The sequence below is a fragment of the Pteropus medius genome, unplaced genomic scaffold, assembly GCF_902729225.1.
Source record: "Pteropus medius unplaced genomic scaffold, Ma_sr-lr_union100, whole genome shotgun sequence".
Classification (NCBI taxonomy): Eukaryota; Metazoa; Chordata; class Mammalia; order Chiroptera; family Pteropodidae; genus Pteropus; species Pteropus medius.
This window is the reverse complement of record NW_024351648.1, coordinates 361,838-377,878: the sequence shown is the minus strand read 5'-3', so window position 1 is coordinate 377,878 and position 16,041 is coordinate 361,838. Positions and strand designations below refer to the sequence as shown.

Here is a 16,041-nt window from a genome sequence, read left to right as displayed (position 1 = left end):
TTCTGGCACCGTCTTCTAAAAATGACACGATTGTTCATTGACTTGGTTCAATATGGCATTGGCTACTTACGGCAGAATTAGAACTAGAACCTAAATTTCCTGACTTACAGATCTTGGGTTCCTTCAATGTAACCTGGCCACTCAGCAATATAACTTGAGCCCTTAAGTAGGCAAACAAAAAGAATACTTCTTTAACTGAAATTACACTTTTTCCATTTAATTTACAAGAGTCATTCCCTTACACAGTCTGTCTTGGAACATGGAGACCAGCAAGGCGTCTGTTTTCTCTGAAACAGCCCCATCCTGAACCCTTCCTCCTCATTCTTCCTGGCGTGTTCTTGCTGTGCTGTTGTTCACTCCCTTCTTCCCCTCCTACCTCTACCTGAAATCCACCTAGGATTCTGCTTTTCCAGATTCATCACCAAGTACTTCTGTGCCAGCAAAACAGGCCTGCCTTTATTAAAGGTACCGATGGCTGAAAAATTATTGTTAGCTATGTGCCAGGCATTGTTCGAAGCCGTCCTTGTAGAACAACATAGTTACTCACACAACACCCCTATGAGAGACTATTATTATCTCTCTGTATTATCTCTGTTAGGAAACTGATGCACAAGGAGTTTAACTTGCAGAGGTTCACATTGCTAAGTATGGGAACCAGGATTGAGCCCAGGTATTGAGACTCCAGACCCAGTCCCTTCTGCCTCTCCCAGTTGCTTTTGGGAGACTGCCCCCTTGCCAGATAGGTTCAGTTGGGTCTTCTGTTGTGTAGAGGTGCCTGATTTGCCAGCTCCGAAGGCTTCCACCTTCAGAATTGGGACTCTTTCCAATGGGAAACGTCGGATCCATTCTAACATAATTCCCAGACCTCGTCCCCATCTCGTTACAGTCAGTCTCCTGGCATGTCACCGGGGAACCATCTAGCTCTCATTTTGTCCCGTAGTTCAACGGTAGAGTGACACCCTCATAAACATACATCTGGGGAGGCTTACATAAAACCACTTTCTTCTCCCAAGCTTATATCCAACACAACCCCCTTTTCAGAGAAGGCCCTTATCTGCCACATTGAAACTTTATTCCCTATCTCCCAAGACAACCATGATTTCTTTTGCCATATCTAGACCATGTCGTTAGCCATTCCTCGTTAAAGCTGGAATAGCTTTGTCCTAAATTAAAAGCACCTGACACCTGGCAGACCACATCATATCCCCTCCACATTTCCTTTTCATGCTGTAATCTGCCAGTGAACCGAGAAGAGATCCCTCCCTCCCCCAGTGGGCTAGCTTCTATTAATGCTGTTTATTACCGGTGAAAATGTAAAGTGGATCCCTTAGGCTTGGCTCACTTGGAGAAAATGCCTCTGTGTGTGCTTTGAGTACTCCTGGTCCTATTTGTATCCAAAAGAAAACCTGAATGGACAGAGACTAATTCTGGAAGGATGCAAAGATCTGTTTACCCTGATCACCTTCAAGGAGAACTTAGAGGGGGGTGGAGAATAGGGGTAGGAAGAGCACTTTTCACTCAATACCTCTTTGTGACTTGAATTTTGAACTATGCAAAAAATTTTTTAAATGAAAGAAAGGAAAAAAACTTCAAATATCTGCTGAACTAAAAGCTGACACTATTGTAGAAGAAGGTAACTTTTTTTTTTAACTTTTTAATTATCTTGTGTCAGCTGCATTTGTCACGATAAACACCTTTAACTTTTTTTTTCCTTAACAGAATAAAGGTCACATAACACTCAGCACCTCCAGGGCTGTAACCAGCACCTGCAGTGTCCCTGGTTGATAAGGATTCCTGGTACTAGAAAGCGGGGAGCAGCTTCCCTTCCCAATGTAACATGGCCTCATGCACTGCAGAACAGGGCTTCCTATCATGCTCCCTGCTTCCGTGGAGCTCCCCACGTCTGTCTCCCCCTTTCTGCCCTCCTCCCCTCCTGTAGCAATTAAAGAAAAGGCAGAGACACCAGCGGGGTCTGCTTTTTCTTCCTGTTTTTTTTTTTCTGTTTCCCATCCTCTGTGTCCATCTTTGCCTGGGGTGTCTCCTTTAGGTGGTCAGCCCGGCTCATCATAGAGGCTGAGCGAAAACCCAGGATGACCTTGACTCAAATCAAAGACAGTTTTTAAACATAGGCCTTTCCAGATTTCCTGCAGCTCTGCTCCTGCTCTTTGCAGTTGCTCTTGCTGCTCATACTCTGCAGGACTTAAGACACAGATTCTGTCTTATTTCTATATACACCCTGCTCCTTCACGCATAACAGTGTTTCTTTCTCTTTCCCAGGTTACATCGCACACAGGGTTGAAGCTCAATTAAGTCCCAAAATGTTATCTTCAAGCAGTTAACTGAACTTCCTCCATGTACCAGGTACTGTTTTAGAAACTAGGGATGCTGTATGGACGGGGGTACTTGTTTTCATGGAGCTTACATTCTAATGGGGCAGAAGCCCACAAATAAGAAAATACCAAGTATTGATAAGTGTTATGATGACGGGAGCCTAATTTCAGTTGAGTAGTCAGGGAAGGCCTCACTAAGGAGGTGAGAGGTAGTGATTTCAAAGGGCACAAAGAAACTTTCAAAAGTAATAAATTTGTTCATTATCTTTATTGTGCTTATGATTTCACAGGTATAAATACATTTCAAAACTTACCAACTTGTACACTTTAAACAAGTTCAGATTATCGTGTATCAAGGTTAAAATTTGCATGAGTTTGCTTGTTTACTTACGTTCTGATGGAGTGTCCTGTGATGATTGTAGTGCTCTTAAAACATTTGTTCCTATTTCATTTTTTTTTCAGCACACATGTATTTTATCCTTTGATTTAAAAATAAATAAATAAATAAATAATGCTTGGTTCCCAATTCAAAGGGTGTAAAAGAGTATATAGTGAAAAACCTCTCACGTCCACCCTGCACCCCTCTTTGAAAGCAGTTAATGTAATCAGGTTCCCAAATGTCCTTCCAAAGATATTCCAGATTTTATTAATAAGAAACACAGCACTGAGATGAGTTAGAGTATGCTTCTACTCTGTCAGCTCAAAGACTGCAGGATCAAGGACATGTTCAATATCAAACAAACAGACTGGTCTAGTCTCTTTGAAGCCATGCCATTAGGACACTCCCTCACCTAAAAACATGACCGTCTCAAGTGTTTCCCTCACACTGCCTTCTCCCCTCTCATAGCTCTTAGTGCCTACACATATCTCCAGCTGGGTGTCTTTCCTACAGAACCTGTTTATGCCAACTGTTGCTTATGACATTCTCTTTCAAAGCAATTGCTTTTCCTCCACGGAATTTCTATGAGTTAAAGACTATGCTATTCAGTATTCAGTTATAAGTTAAGATTTGTTAGTGTATGGATCACACATCCCTAAGTAGACTCCCTGTGGCTTTACTGAAGATAAGAACCTTGACTTAGACTTTGTTTACCAAAGCACAATTATAGATGCTCAAATAACAGCTAACTGAAGATTTGCTGTATTGAAACTAGCCCATCAAAATCCCCACCAACTGTAAATCAAATTCCATTGACTAGATTAGGAGAACTTGATGTGGAATGAGCTTCAACATGATTTAGCCAAAGTAACTCATTACAACTTAATGTACTTTTAATATAAATATAGGTTTCTATTTATTAGAGCTCCTTTAAAAGTAGGTCACACCTTCTTTGTCGATGGTCAAAAATAGATCTTGCCCCTGGCACTCTGATCTGGAATGCTGGCATGTTATGCAATAGCCCCTAACCAGCCAACCAGAAGTATCTCCATGCTGAAACTCCTTGGTACTTTACTTGGGCTCTTATCACTTCAGTGTGCAGTAGAATGATTCTTCTACGTGTGTTTTCTCCTTACTATGTGTAGGCACTAGGAAGGGAGTGGGCAGAGGCAGTACAGCAACAAGCCAAAGGCCTTGGCATCATTAGCTTTGGGATCCAACCTGCACTTGGCCATTCCCCAGCATCTGATCCCAGCCAGGTTCTGAACCTCCTCTGCTATCAAAAATCATGACTCTCTCCTCTGCTTCTCTCTGATCTGAAAGTCCTCCTTCCTTTTCTGATGGCCGTACTTGCCCTGGGACATGTCCCCTCGTTGTTTAAATCGAAACAATGGCAGGCGTTCCACTGGAGTTGAAGCCACTCTATGTCAACACAGTGACTACAGTCTTTTCTCAGGCCAAAACCCCTTAAAAAGGAAACCAGCCTTGAGCCAGTTTCTTTCCTCTAAGCTTTGAATCCCCTTCAAAATCTACCTGCTCTGTTTGCTCTCAAGAGACACTGGGTGGTTGTCATTTGCATTTTGTCCATCATTTGCAGTTATTGTCTGTGGCAAGGCCAGTCTGTTAGGTACCTTCTCTGCCATAGTGAAAGTAGAACTCCCTCTCACTTGAATCTTGAACATGAATTCAAAGACACTGAGAAGAGCTGTGACCAATCATTTCAGAAAAAAATGGTTCTCAGGAGATGGTTCTACACACTCTCCAAGCCTCCTAGTTCATGTCTTTTTAAAATTTGGCCCTTGAGACTTTCCGTGGTTCATGTGTGTTCCCCTCACATTCTTTCAAAAAATGCTTTTCTGAGTTCTAACCAGAGCATGTCCGTGTGGCTTACGACTAAAGATTAAGTTATCGTGCTTATCCTCCCCGTTAGACTTTGAACACTTTGAGGGCAGGTGTGCTGTCTTTGCACACACCCTCAGCCCCTGCTGCTTTCCTTTCTGGCCACCAAGGCAGCCCCCTGCTGTGCAGGGAGCTCTGAGACTACAGCACGAAGAGGAGCTAAGGAACTTGTCCTTGAGAATCAGGCATCTCAGTACGATGACAGGATTGGCATTTATGAAATGACTGTGGCTAACACAAAGCAGAATGTGATTAAGTATCAAATTAGGGGCTAAATAACAAAGATGCTATATAGTCCAGAAACAAAAAGATCAGAGTGGGTAGGGATTGCCTGGGGGAGTTTCTTGGAAAAGAGAACTTATCCTGAGCAGTGAGGACGTGGATAAGCAGAGGTAGAGGCTCTGTAGGGAGTTAACAGAGCTGTTATCAGTTCCCCTACGCCATGCTTTTGAGAAGTCATACTTTTTAAGGTTATGTGTTGACATAGCTGTTCAAAGGGGGATAAAAAGAAGAAGCATCAATGTAAAGCTAGCCTGAGAAAGGTAGGTAAACCAGCAAACTACATAACCAGCTTTGCTTAAAAAACTATGAGAGACAAGCTATACTTCATACTGCACTTAACAATTAACACAACTGATCAAGTAGGGGAAAATGGTTTCCATCTCCTGCAGCTTCAGGCTTGGAGGTCAGAAAGCATTTTGTATGACATGACCACGTATAAGGGTGAAGTTGATGGCATTAGCCAGATCCATTAGACATAGTTTAAAACTATAAAAAAGAGAGAAAGGCAGAATTCTAGAAGCTAATATTTTCCAAGGCGCTCAAAAATGGGAAGATACGTAAAGTCCAGGAACTATAGGCAGGCTACAGGGAATTGTTGCTCAGCAAGGAGACACAGAGAAGGGAGGGAAGCCTGAAGGTCTGAAGGAAAAACTGCAAGGTTGGGGAAGAATTAAACTCAGCAGGTTATGTTCTACCACTAGGCTGCTGTGCCACTGGGCTGCTATCTTCACTATAAGTCTTCAATTTAGTCTTTTTATTTAAATAAATGATAACAGGGAAAGAGATTTGCCTTAGCATAGTTAACTTTATACTCAACTATTATATAAAATAAAACTTAGGAAAGAAAACTACTTCAAGGAACCCTTTAACTCTTCTTGCTCCTCAATCTCATTCAGAACAATTGAAGAACTCTCATGTTCTGTTTGTTCAAATATTTAGTTGTAGATCTTACAGACACAGACCATGAGTGCAGTGCTCATGAACATGATCTACAGCTGAATTTGCCACTGAGGGGGAAACAGAAGAGAACCGTGAAGACAAGAAAGGCCTGTTCGGCGTTGGTGGCTAAGAGCAGAGGTCGGGTTTTAGTACCTGAGGAGGAAGTAGGATAGAAGAAGTTCTGTTGGGGGCTGAGCATCTTCCTTGTAGTATTGAAACTGTGGCACAGAGAGCCAACAGCCTCGGGCCTAGGAAAAAAATCTTTAGGAAAAGCAGGCTATCACAAAGAATCAAAAAGGTGGACATACCAAGCTGGTGAGACTTATAGCAGCCCAGGGCTGGGAATGAAAGTGGATCCCTCTGACTCTGGAAAAAGAAAACACTTCCCTGGCTGGGAAGAACCTGGGGTCACTCCAAAGGCTCAAGTTGGGGAAAGCTTGGCTCCCATATGTAATCGGGCAATCGTACATTCGTGGCACTATTTCGGGAGCATTGAGGCTGTTCTATAAACCACAGTTGTGCAGAGGGTGAGCTGACCTTGACAATCACACTTCAGGTGGTAACTGGACTGTAGGTAGATCATTCTCCTAGGATCAGCTTGGAGGGTCAAGCAAATCAGAGAAGAACACTTCTCCCAAAGGCTACTTAGATGATGAGGAAGGTGTGCCTGTGACACACTAAAATATATATACGCCAGAACCGCTTTGTATAAAATCATATCTGCTTTTTAAAAATTGTGCTAAGTTACATATAACATAAAATTTACCCCCTTAGTCATTTTTAAATGTACAATTCAATGACAATTAAGTACATTCACATTGCTGTGCTATCATGTAACCACTTTTTAAGAGTTTGTGAAGCGCTTCAGATTTTGTGATCCAATTGGTCACTCTTGAGAACATTGATTATGTCCATTTAGGAAACTGGGAAGTGCATATAAGGGGACATTTATAGTTAGCAGAGGGCTGGCTTTGAACCGCTAGGGTTCCTCTTGTTCATGGGGTCTGGAAGCATCTGTTATCAGGCCAGTGTTGAGGTGTGGGAGCATAACTGTGTGCAGCTTGGTATGTTACCTGAGAGGCGAGATTACGGGGGATTGAGAACATGGGTCTGGAGCCAGACTGGCTCTGACTCAAGGCTGTGTCACTAGCTATGAGACCTTGAGAAGCTGTTTAACCTCCCATACCTACGTTTTCTTTTTGTTTAGATGAAGGTAATTATTGCTTAACCTTATTCGGTTACTATGAGCATTCATGGAGTAAATATATAAAAACCCTTAGAACAAGTGCCTGGTATGCCTGAAGTGGTATGAAAGAGTTGGATAGTGTTTTTAAGCAGGGAGGAGCAAGAAGAAGACCGGTGGAAGGTGGAACAAAGGTGACGTTTCTCCTGTTTAGGCTTGAGGGAGATGGAACCAAGTCAGTATGAGAGGGTGGAGTCAAAACAAAAGCAAAACAAGCCAGAGTAAGAAATGATTTCTATCTGTGATGGAGGAGCTGTTTGTGATGTAGGGCCTGAGCCAACTTGAGAGCCAGGTGTGGGTGTCCTGCTCCTACAACTGTGATCGGGCACACAGGGAGCTTTTCCCTGTGGATCCAAAGCTAGAGATGCACAGTCTAGAGAGGAGAGGTGTGGAAGAAGCTCTTGAGTGGGCATGGAGGACCTCCCATTAGATAAGCTGCTCAGGAGGCCAGGAGAAGGTTGTTCTGGTAACCTCGAGAAGGCCAGGACGAACAGTTGAGCAACTTTGTGCAAGCCAGCTTGCACAAAATTTTTTACTCTAATGCCCTTTGCCATGTTTGTGTTCCAAGCTTCAGACACATGGCTGGCACATTAAAGGGCATCCATTTAATTCACAGGGAGAGTAGGATATAAATGGCCCTTACGTGAATGAAAAGATGCTCAAAATTACTCATTATTAATAAGATAAAAAATAAAACTCCAATGAGATCTTTGTCGTAACAGAATGTCAAAACCCCCAAAGGTTGATAGTATATGCTGTTGGCAAGGCCATGTACGAGCAGACACCATGATGCGTTGCTAGTGGGAATGTAAAATGGCACAGCCCCTTTGGAGAGGAGTTTGGCCAGGTGGAGCACCAGCCCTTCTGCATTCTGATGCACGTGCCAAACAGGTCTGGCCATCTTATTGATAGTCACGAGTACTAACGTCGGACTAACTCAGAACTTTTAGTAACGCAAGTGGGTACAGAGAAACAGACCTGTTCCTGTAGGTCTTGCAGATTTTCTTCAGATTCGGTATGTAAATGCTCGAGGGAATGTGCAGATCAGAGCTGACATAGCAGGCCTGAGGCCATCATCCTTAGGAAAACCTGCTTGCAAAGCTGGCCCTTGGCTGATGTCTGGGAACCTGGATTTCAGGAAGGTTCCTACCATTCTCAGAAAGTGAGAGTGGCTCACACGGCCTAAACTATCAGTAGAAAAACAGAATTTGTGACGAAGACCTCCTTTATTCCTGGGAGTCTGAATTTTGATGAGTACTAGGCATGGGGGCCTATGTGACTGGCTCCCATTAAAAAAGTCCTGGCTATTGAGTCTGTAATGAGTTTTCACGGTAGACAACATCTCACATACATTGTCACAAGTCATTGTTGGGCAAACTAAATGTGTTCTGTGTGACTCCACTAGGAGAGGACTCTTGGAAGCTTGAGCCTGGTTTCTCCAGATTCCTCCTCATGCATTTTTCCCCTTGTTGATTTTGTTTTGTGTTCAGAGGAGCCTTGAAGGGTTCGAATTACCTTTATACTTGTGATTGACTACTTATGGTTTACCATTTGCTATTTCAAAAGCAAAACAAAACAAAACAAAACAAAAGTCCAAAACAGGACTTCAATCTTCACTTTGATACTTTAACTTTTCCATCAGAAAAGGGTTTCTAAGATTTCACAAAGAACCCTTCCCCCTTTTTTAAACTTAATTTATTCTATGGAGTGACAAAACATTTTTAAAGGTGTCTCTATCCAGAGATGTAGCATAAACAGGTCTCTTCGGGCAGCTGCTGCTGCTACTGCTGCTGAACACATGGAAAGACAATTATTCTTTCAATCTGTTAAAACAAATTCCGGTATGTTTTTTTAAAAACTAATTAAAATAAGCCTCTTCGGCTCATTCAAATGAAACTGCAGGAAAACTTTTCAAGTAGCTCCTATTGAGAAAAAGCTCATGGGAAAAAAAGAGAGAGAGCAAGCAAATGTAGTTGAGTCTGAGGGTAGAATGTGGAGAAACCTGCAGGTCGGATTACTGCCCCCCGACAGGAAAGGTCCCCGAGCCTCCTGAGCCATTCCAGATTGTGATTCTGTGTCAAGGATTCTCAAAGTTTCTGTGGCATTCCAAACACCTTCACTTGGTGAGTGGAGAAATGGAAAATAACATGCACGTTCGAACTGTCTCGTTGAGAATCCTGTTGGTTCCTTTAGAGGATAAGTGTATCCTTAATGTCTGAGTTTTCACGCCATCATTTCTGTTGAATTAAAAGAATTTGTGTTTATGTATTCGCCAAGCAAAAAAATGTTCTCACTTAAAATGAGCAGTTGAACCAATTTCCAAGACCTTTTTCTTCATTAAAAACAGCAGCAGAAAAGTAATATATACGTCCATGTCGTGTTGGCTTCCCAGGGCTCTGCTGTGACAAAATACCACATGATGGGTAGCTTAACGACAAAGGTTTATTCTCCCACCATTCTGCAGGTTAGAAGTCTGAGATCAAGGTGCTGGCAGGGTTGGGTCTTTGTGTGGACTGTGAGGAAGAATCTGTTCCATGCTTTTCTCCCAGCTTCTGGGGGTTGCTGGCAACCTTTGGTGTTTCTAAGCTTGTGGAAGCTTCACCCTTCTCTCTGCATTATCTTCACGTGGCATCCTCTCGGTGTACAAAGTCTGTGTCCATGTTTCCTCTCTTTATAAGGACACCAGCCATACTGGATTAGAGGCCCACCCTACTCCAGTGTGACCTCACCTTAACTAATTCCGCCTGCAACAACAACCCTGTTTCCAAATAAGGTCACATGCTGAGGTCCTGGAGTTCTGATTTTGATATATGAATTTAGGCGGGGACACAGTTCAACCCGTGACATATGTGAATACATTTATCTCAACAAATAACTGCATGACACTGTGTGAGAGAGCTACCCTCTCTGTACCTCAGATTCTTCGTTTTTCAGGAAGGGTGACTGAATGCTCTTACCCCCAGGATGGTGGATCTTCAGGAGACCAAGGACTGGCCTGTCCTGTTGAATAGGCTGAGAGGGAAGCAGGGCCAGTTTTACTTCTTCTGCCCAAATAAGCACTTGGTAGCAGGACGGTCCCCTTACCCCACCATCAGTGCTGGTGGTGAGAAGTCCTTTGTCTCACTCACCTGCAATCTTTGCACGTAAGCTGTGCTTCATTACCAGCTCTGCAGCAGCTTCCCACACGGCTCCATCCCGCTGCCAGATGGCACAGCGCCCTCTTCTCTTCCTCCGCGTACCTGAGCAGCAGTTGCTGTTGTGGGTTCTCACACCTGGCTCCATGTACTTCCTCTGATTTAGTGGCACTCTGGCCAACTAATGCCTCCAGCCTCCCCATCCCAGGCCCTGTCTTATTTTCCCAGGACTAATAAGGGACAGAGCTGATGTGTTAGCCCTGGCCTCCATATCATCTCCAAACAACGGGTATTTAACTGCACACTAAACAGTTCCTCTTATCACATGTCCTATTAGATCTGAAACTCTCTAATAACCATATTGTCAAAGCTTACACAACGAATTCCTAATTCCTAGAATGGAATTCAATGCAATCCAACTTTTGGAGCAGTTGATTTGTATAGCCAGTGGACTAGCCATAAAAACAGTCAGGCAGTGATTGTGCTCACAAATGAATACTATCAAAATCTTACAATCTACTTAATAAAACTTAGTAGACTGCATACTCACAGACAAGCTTTCACGGTCATGAAAGCATGAGCTAAGAGAGACCTTTAAATGAAAAGACTAGATCCCTCCCTGGATGTGGGATATAAGGAGAGAACAGCAATTCAATGGGAGGATCAATGCGAGGGTTAATTTCATGTGTCAGTTTAGCTAGGTTGTGGTGCCCAGTTGTTTGGTCAAACACTAGTAGTCTAGATGTTGCTGTAAAGGTATTTTGTAGGGGTACTTAACATTGACAGTTAGTTGATTTTAAGTAAAGAAGATTATTCTCAATTATGTCTCACCAAGTCTGTAGAAGCTGTTAAGATCAAAATCTGAGGTTTCCAAAAAAAGAAGCAATTTCAAGGGGGCGGGGAGAGGGAAGGAGGTGTGTGGGAGGGGGAGAGAGAATATGAATCCTACTGGTTCTATTTCTCTGAAGAACCCTGACTGATAAGATCAGATTCATTCTTAACAGTGGACAAGAGGACAGGATGATTTGTTTGAGATAAACTAATTGAGTGGCTAGAAACCAAATCTTTAGCAATTTTCCACTCTGGGTAGTAGGGAAAGAGAGAAGGAGAAAGATAACGGCATTTGACAACCCCAAATAAGGTTTCCCACTTGAAAGTTCACCAATAAGACAAAGTCCTTCCAAGAAGGAGGTCCAGGATGTTTTCTTAAATCTACATACCTCAGATCCCAAAACGGAGTTAATTCTCAACCTACCTCTGCAAGTAAATGCTTAGAAATTTCTGTTGTAGACAGGCTATAAGCTTAAGGTGGACTCTGCTTCCATTTCTACACAGTCCTTGAAAAGATGCAATAAGTATGCAATGAAATTAATTATGGATGACTCAATGGAGAGAACTGAGCAGATTAAGATAAAAAATGTCCATCTTCTGGACCAAAAATAAGCTAATTAAATCAAAACTCAAAAGGCAAACACTAGATAAGGAGAACTATCTATTAATAGTATGGAATGGAATTAATAGTTTAATATTTAAAGAGGTCATAACAATCAGTAAAAAAAACGCATAGATAAATATGCAAAGTATTCTATCAGACAATTCTTTAAAACAGGTTATATTAATGGCTGGTAAACATTTGAAAGAAAATGTACTGTGTAATTCAAAAAAATGCAAACTGAAGCAACAGTGAGATTGCATTTTTCACCTATCAAATCAGCAAAGATGAAAAAAAATGAAACTACCCATGATGGAGCTGACAGGAGTAAATAACCTATGGGAAAGCAATTTGGCAATATCCAAAAGCCTTGACCTAGTAATTCCTGTTCTGGGACTCTACATAAAGAAGTGTTAAATCACAAAAATGTTTTATGCAGCATTATTTAAAATAGCAAGCAATTGAAATATCTGACCAAAGGGGAATGGTTCATTCAGTCATTCAAATATTTATCGAGCGCCTTTTATGCAATCATTTCCTGAGACAGCTAAACAATGACTAGTTGTTCTCAATGAATCTTCGTTTAAAATGTGGGTAGAATTTGTGTAAATAAATGGATATGTGTAGTTATTCATAAGCTTCTGTATGCCTATACCGTCACTAGAAAGCTACACAAGGGAGCTCATAACAGAGATGGCCTTTGGGAAAGGAGCTGGCTGTCGGGAAGGGAGGAAAATTACTTTTCACTGTACGCTTCTGTACCATCTTGAATTTTTTAAATATGAACATGGATTTAGTTAATGCTTTGAAAGTATATGTTGTGTATATAATCTTATTTTTCATAGAGATGTCTTGAGTTGGGTTCAGTTGATTTCATGGGTATCTCGTCTTCCTGAATGTCGAAGGCTCTTCAAGGATAGAGACTGTCATATTTTTGTATTCTTCCATAGTGCTTAGTACAATTTTGACACATAATGGGTATTCAGAAACACCTGCCGAGTAGAAATAATGTAATTTTGTGTTCAGACACCCTGGGAGTAGAAGTTAAAATCAGTGACTCTAGGTATTGCCTCAGTGCTGACTTGTGACTTTTAAAGCATATCACTTATCTTTTATATCATACTTTGCTAGTCCGCCAGTGAGGAAAAACAAGATAATTGATGCCATTCTTTGATGAAACTCTTATAGACAAATGCAAAATCCTCTTTTAATTCCTATGTATCCACCTGTAATCTTAAGAGTTAAACTGATTTAAAGATCTCAATAGCAAGTAGGGAAACATATAGATAATCTCAAGGTTTTAATATTACAAAAAATGAAATTTTAACAGGGATTATGCATTTTGATAGGTTTCTATAATCTACAGTAATTCCTTTGTCATCGTACACAGTTTTTTTTCTTTATTCTCTTCCATATGAGATACAGGGTAATAAATTGTGTTCACCGATGAATTTATCCCTTTTCTACAGTTTCATGAATGAATGACAACATCAGTTGAAACTGACATCTGTTTTAGTATTTGATTCCCTTCACCAACTCTTACTCCACACACACACACACACACACACACCCCATGCCCATAGCCAATTACTTTTATTGCCAGATGAAGCAATTAGCTGGAAAACTACCAAAAGGAAGTGTATTTTACTAAATGAAGTTCCTGAAATGCAGCTTTTGTTTTTTGTTTCTTTTTGCTCTGCCAGCAACTTCCAGTTATGAGAAAGTGCATTCTCTGCATTGCATAGCATAAGACGGTTCAGGACTGTTCCAGAAGGTACTGCCACTGTCCATTACAAAGTACAAAGCAGGGACAAGCTTGAGGAAGAGAAAGAAGGAACTTTCGAACAAAGGATCTATTTTTGTTTCTGAATTCACAGACAGAAGTAGTTTGATGTTGAATAAAGTACTATTGGTGAAAAGGTGAAGAGAAACCGTGAAAACAGGGGTGTAAATAAGATCTATTAACAATTGAGTGAAGACCAAGCTCAGTGAAAAAAGTAGTGAGCAGAGTTCTCCCAGATGGCTGAAGGGAACTTCGCTGCAAAATTTCATAGCAGTGCAGTTAGGTTAGATGGTGGGACATTGGAAAATGTTATTAAATGAGAAAATAAAGATTGAGATGCAGTTAACAGTAACCTATGTATGTGGGTCCCAGTGCACCAACTGACAAGTTGTCAATTGCCAGACTGAGGCCAGAAATCAGGAAAGGCAGTCTAGTAAGATCTAGAGGGTATGCCTTGTCATTGAGGGAGAGGGGACAGTGTTCTGTATTCATTGTGACCTCAACAGTGTTTCCTTTGGTAAGAAGAAGAAGAAGGAAAAAAAAGAGAAGGCGAAAATACAGGAAGAATAGAAAAGGAGTAAGAGTAAAGAAAAAAGGACAAAAGATAAAGAAATTCTCATTTCACAGAGAATAAAAAAGAATGACAGTAGGAAAGAGGAAGAGGCGGAAGTTAACCTTTACAGATGTCATTTCCTTTCCTCCTCTCTACAATCCCAAAGCGGTATTTTATCTCCAGTTTACAGATGAAGGAGGGAAAGTCCACACAGCTATGAAGGGATAGAGCCAGACTAGAACCTGACTACAATAATTCCCCCTCCTTTCCATGGTGTGTGTGAAAATTTTCCACAATCAGCAAAGAGAACATCTGTTAGCTATGGTCAATCGGTGTAAATGTGTAAAGGGAAATCAGCATATGGGACATTACCTACAGAATTGTTGCTCTAATGTTAAGTTAAATTTCACCTTTGGGAAAGAGGTAATGAAGGGCATGGAAAAGCTTTTAACTCCTTTACATTAATCCTGAACACACAGGAATGAAATTTATAATCAGTCATAATGACATGCTAAATAGTAGGCCTTAAAAAAAAAAAAACTTAATTAGTCTATCCTAGAAATGAAAAGCTGAAGAGATGCAGTGTTCCATGATAATATATATACATATCTAGGTAAAATATATATTATATATATAGCAGGGACTTGCTAATATTTATTTTAAATAATCATTACCCTCCCAAAAAAACAAAGAGAAATGGTAATAGTGTCTTTGCAACTATAGAGGCGAATTGTAAATACTCCACTTGGAATTTTTCACTCCCTCTCAAAACAGCACGTATCCTTTAAAGTTGAGGAATTGGCTCAATGTGGCCTTGTCTGAGGGCAGAGGTTGATGGGTCGACCTATTCCTTTGTTGGTGTTGACAGTACGTTATCGCTGGAAGGAGCCAAGACACAGGTTCTAAGGCAGCATCCAGCACCTCGTCTCACAGAGGACAGCACTGCGGTCCCAGACTCTCCCGGGTGACCACTGTCCCCCCAAACCCTCTTCGGTCTTAAGATTCCTCTATTAGGCATCATTCATTCAGTCCCCAAAACTACTGTGTCCTCTCACTCTAAGGAAGAGCAGTCAGAGATGCCGTGGAAACCACCTTTGGACCACAGCTACGTCTAAGGTCCCTAATTTTTGGCTTCAAGCCCCACACCTTGTCCTTGTCGTGGCAGCATGCATCTTTCCAAGCTCCCATCCCTGGATCTTATTAAAAGTGAAAAATGTATTGTCCTCTTAAGTGGTTATGGTAAAAATGAGACAAAACCACCCTCATAAACAAATAACTGATTTTTTAAGTAATCGTTTTTAATTCTGGTAAAATATACGTGACATAAAATTTCTCGTTATAACCAGTTTTAGATGTACAGTGTGGTGTAACCATCACCACCATCCATCCCCAGAACATCTTGCAGTGCTGAAACTCTGCACCCCTTAAACAATAACTCCCCATTTCTCCCGCCCCCCAGCTGCCACCATTAGAATGGCAGCCACCATTCTATTTTCTGTGTCTGAGTTTGACTACTCTAGATAGTTCCCATAAGTGGATTCATACAGTATTTGTCCTTTCGTGACTGGCTTATTTCACTGAGCATAATGTCCTCCAAGTTCATCTCCGTTGTAGCATGTGTCAGAATTTCCTTCCTTTTTTAGGCTGAATAATATATAATTGTATTGTATAGACCACATTTTGTTTATTCTTTCATCTGTTAATGGATACTTTGGTTGCCTATTAGCTATTGAACTTATTTTCAAAATCTTAGGTTTATACTGCAATTTTGAAGAAAGTTTCAAAGTACTTTTCAATACATGATCTTACTCTAGTCTATGTGTCTTCTTAGTTGTAGTTATAGATAAATTCATAGCGTTATTATTTCACAAGTTTTGAAAGGAAAGTCTATTACAAAAGGTGGAAAACCACCGTGCAAAGCCTGCCACGGCCACCAGTCCATGGAGAGGCCTCATCAAAGGCAAGGAAGGCATAGAGGCTTCCAGCTCTGTTTCCCAGGGCAGCCTGGGTATGGGTTGCCCTTTGGCACACTGAGGAAGTCCAATGTCAAGTTGGAGCAGCCGGGCA

At 41.4% G+C, this 16,041-nt stretch overlaps 1 protein-coding gene across 13 annotated transcripts in view; it reads left to right on the top strand.

Moving 5' to 3' along the window:
- FAM174B (family with sequence similarity 174 member B) overlaps positions 1 to 16,041 on the top strand; it is a 107,847-nt gene that overhangs the window by 962 nt on the left and 90,844 nt on the right. For all 13 annotated transcript variants that reach the window (XM_039844034.1, XM_039844048.1, XM_039844046.1 and 10 more), the window contains exon 2: positions 2,278 to 2,361. The gene's annotated coding sequence lies outside the window, so the exon portion shown is untranslated. The remainder of the gene's footprint in view (positions 1 to 2,277; positions 2,362 to 16,041) is intronic.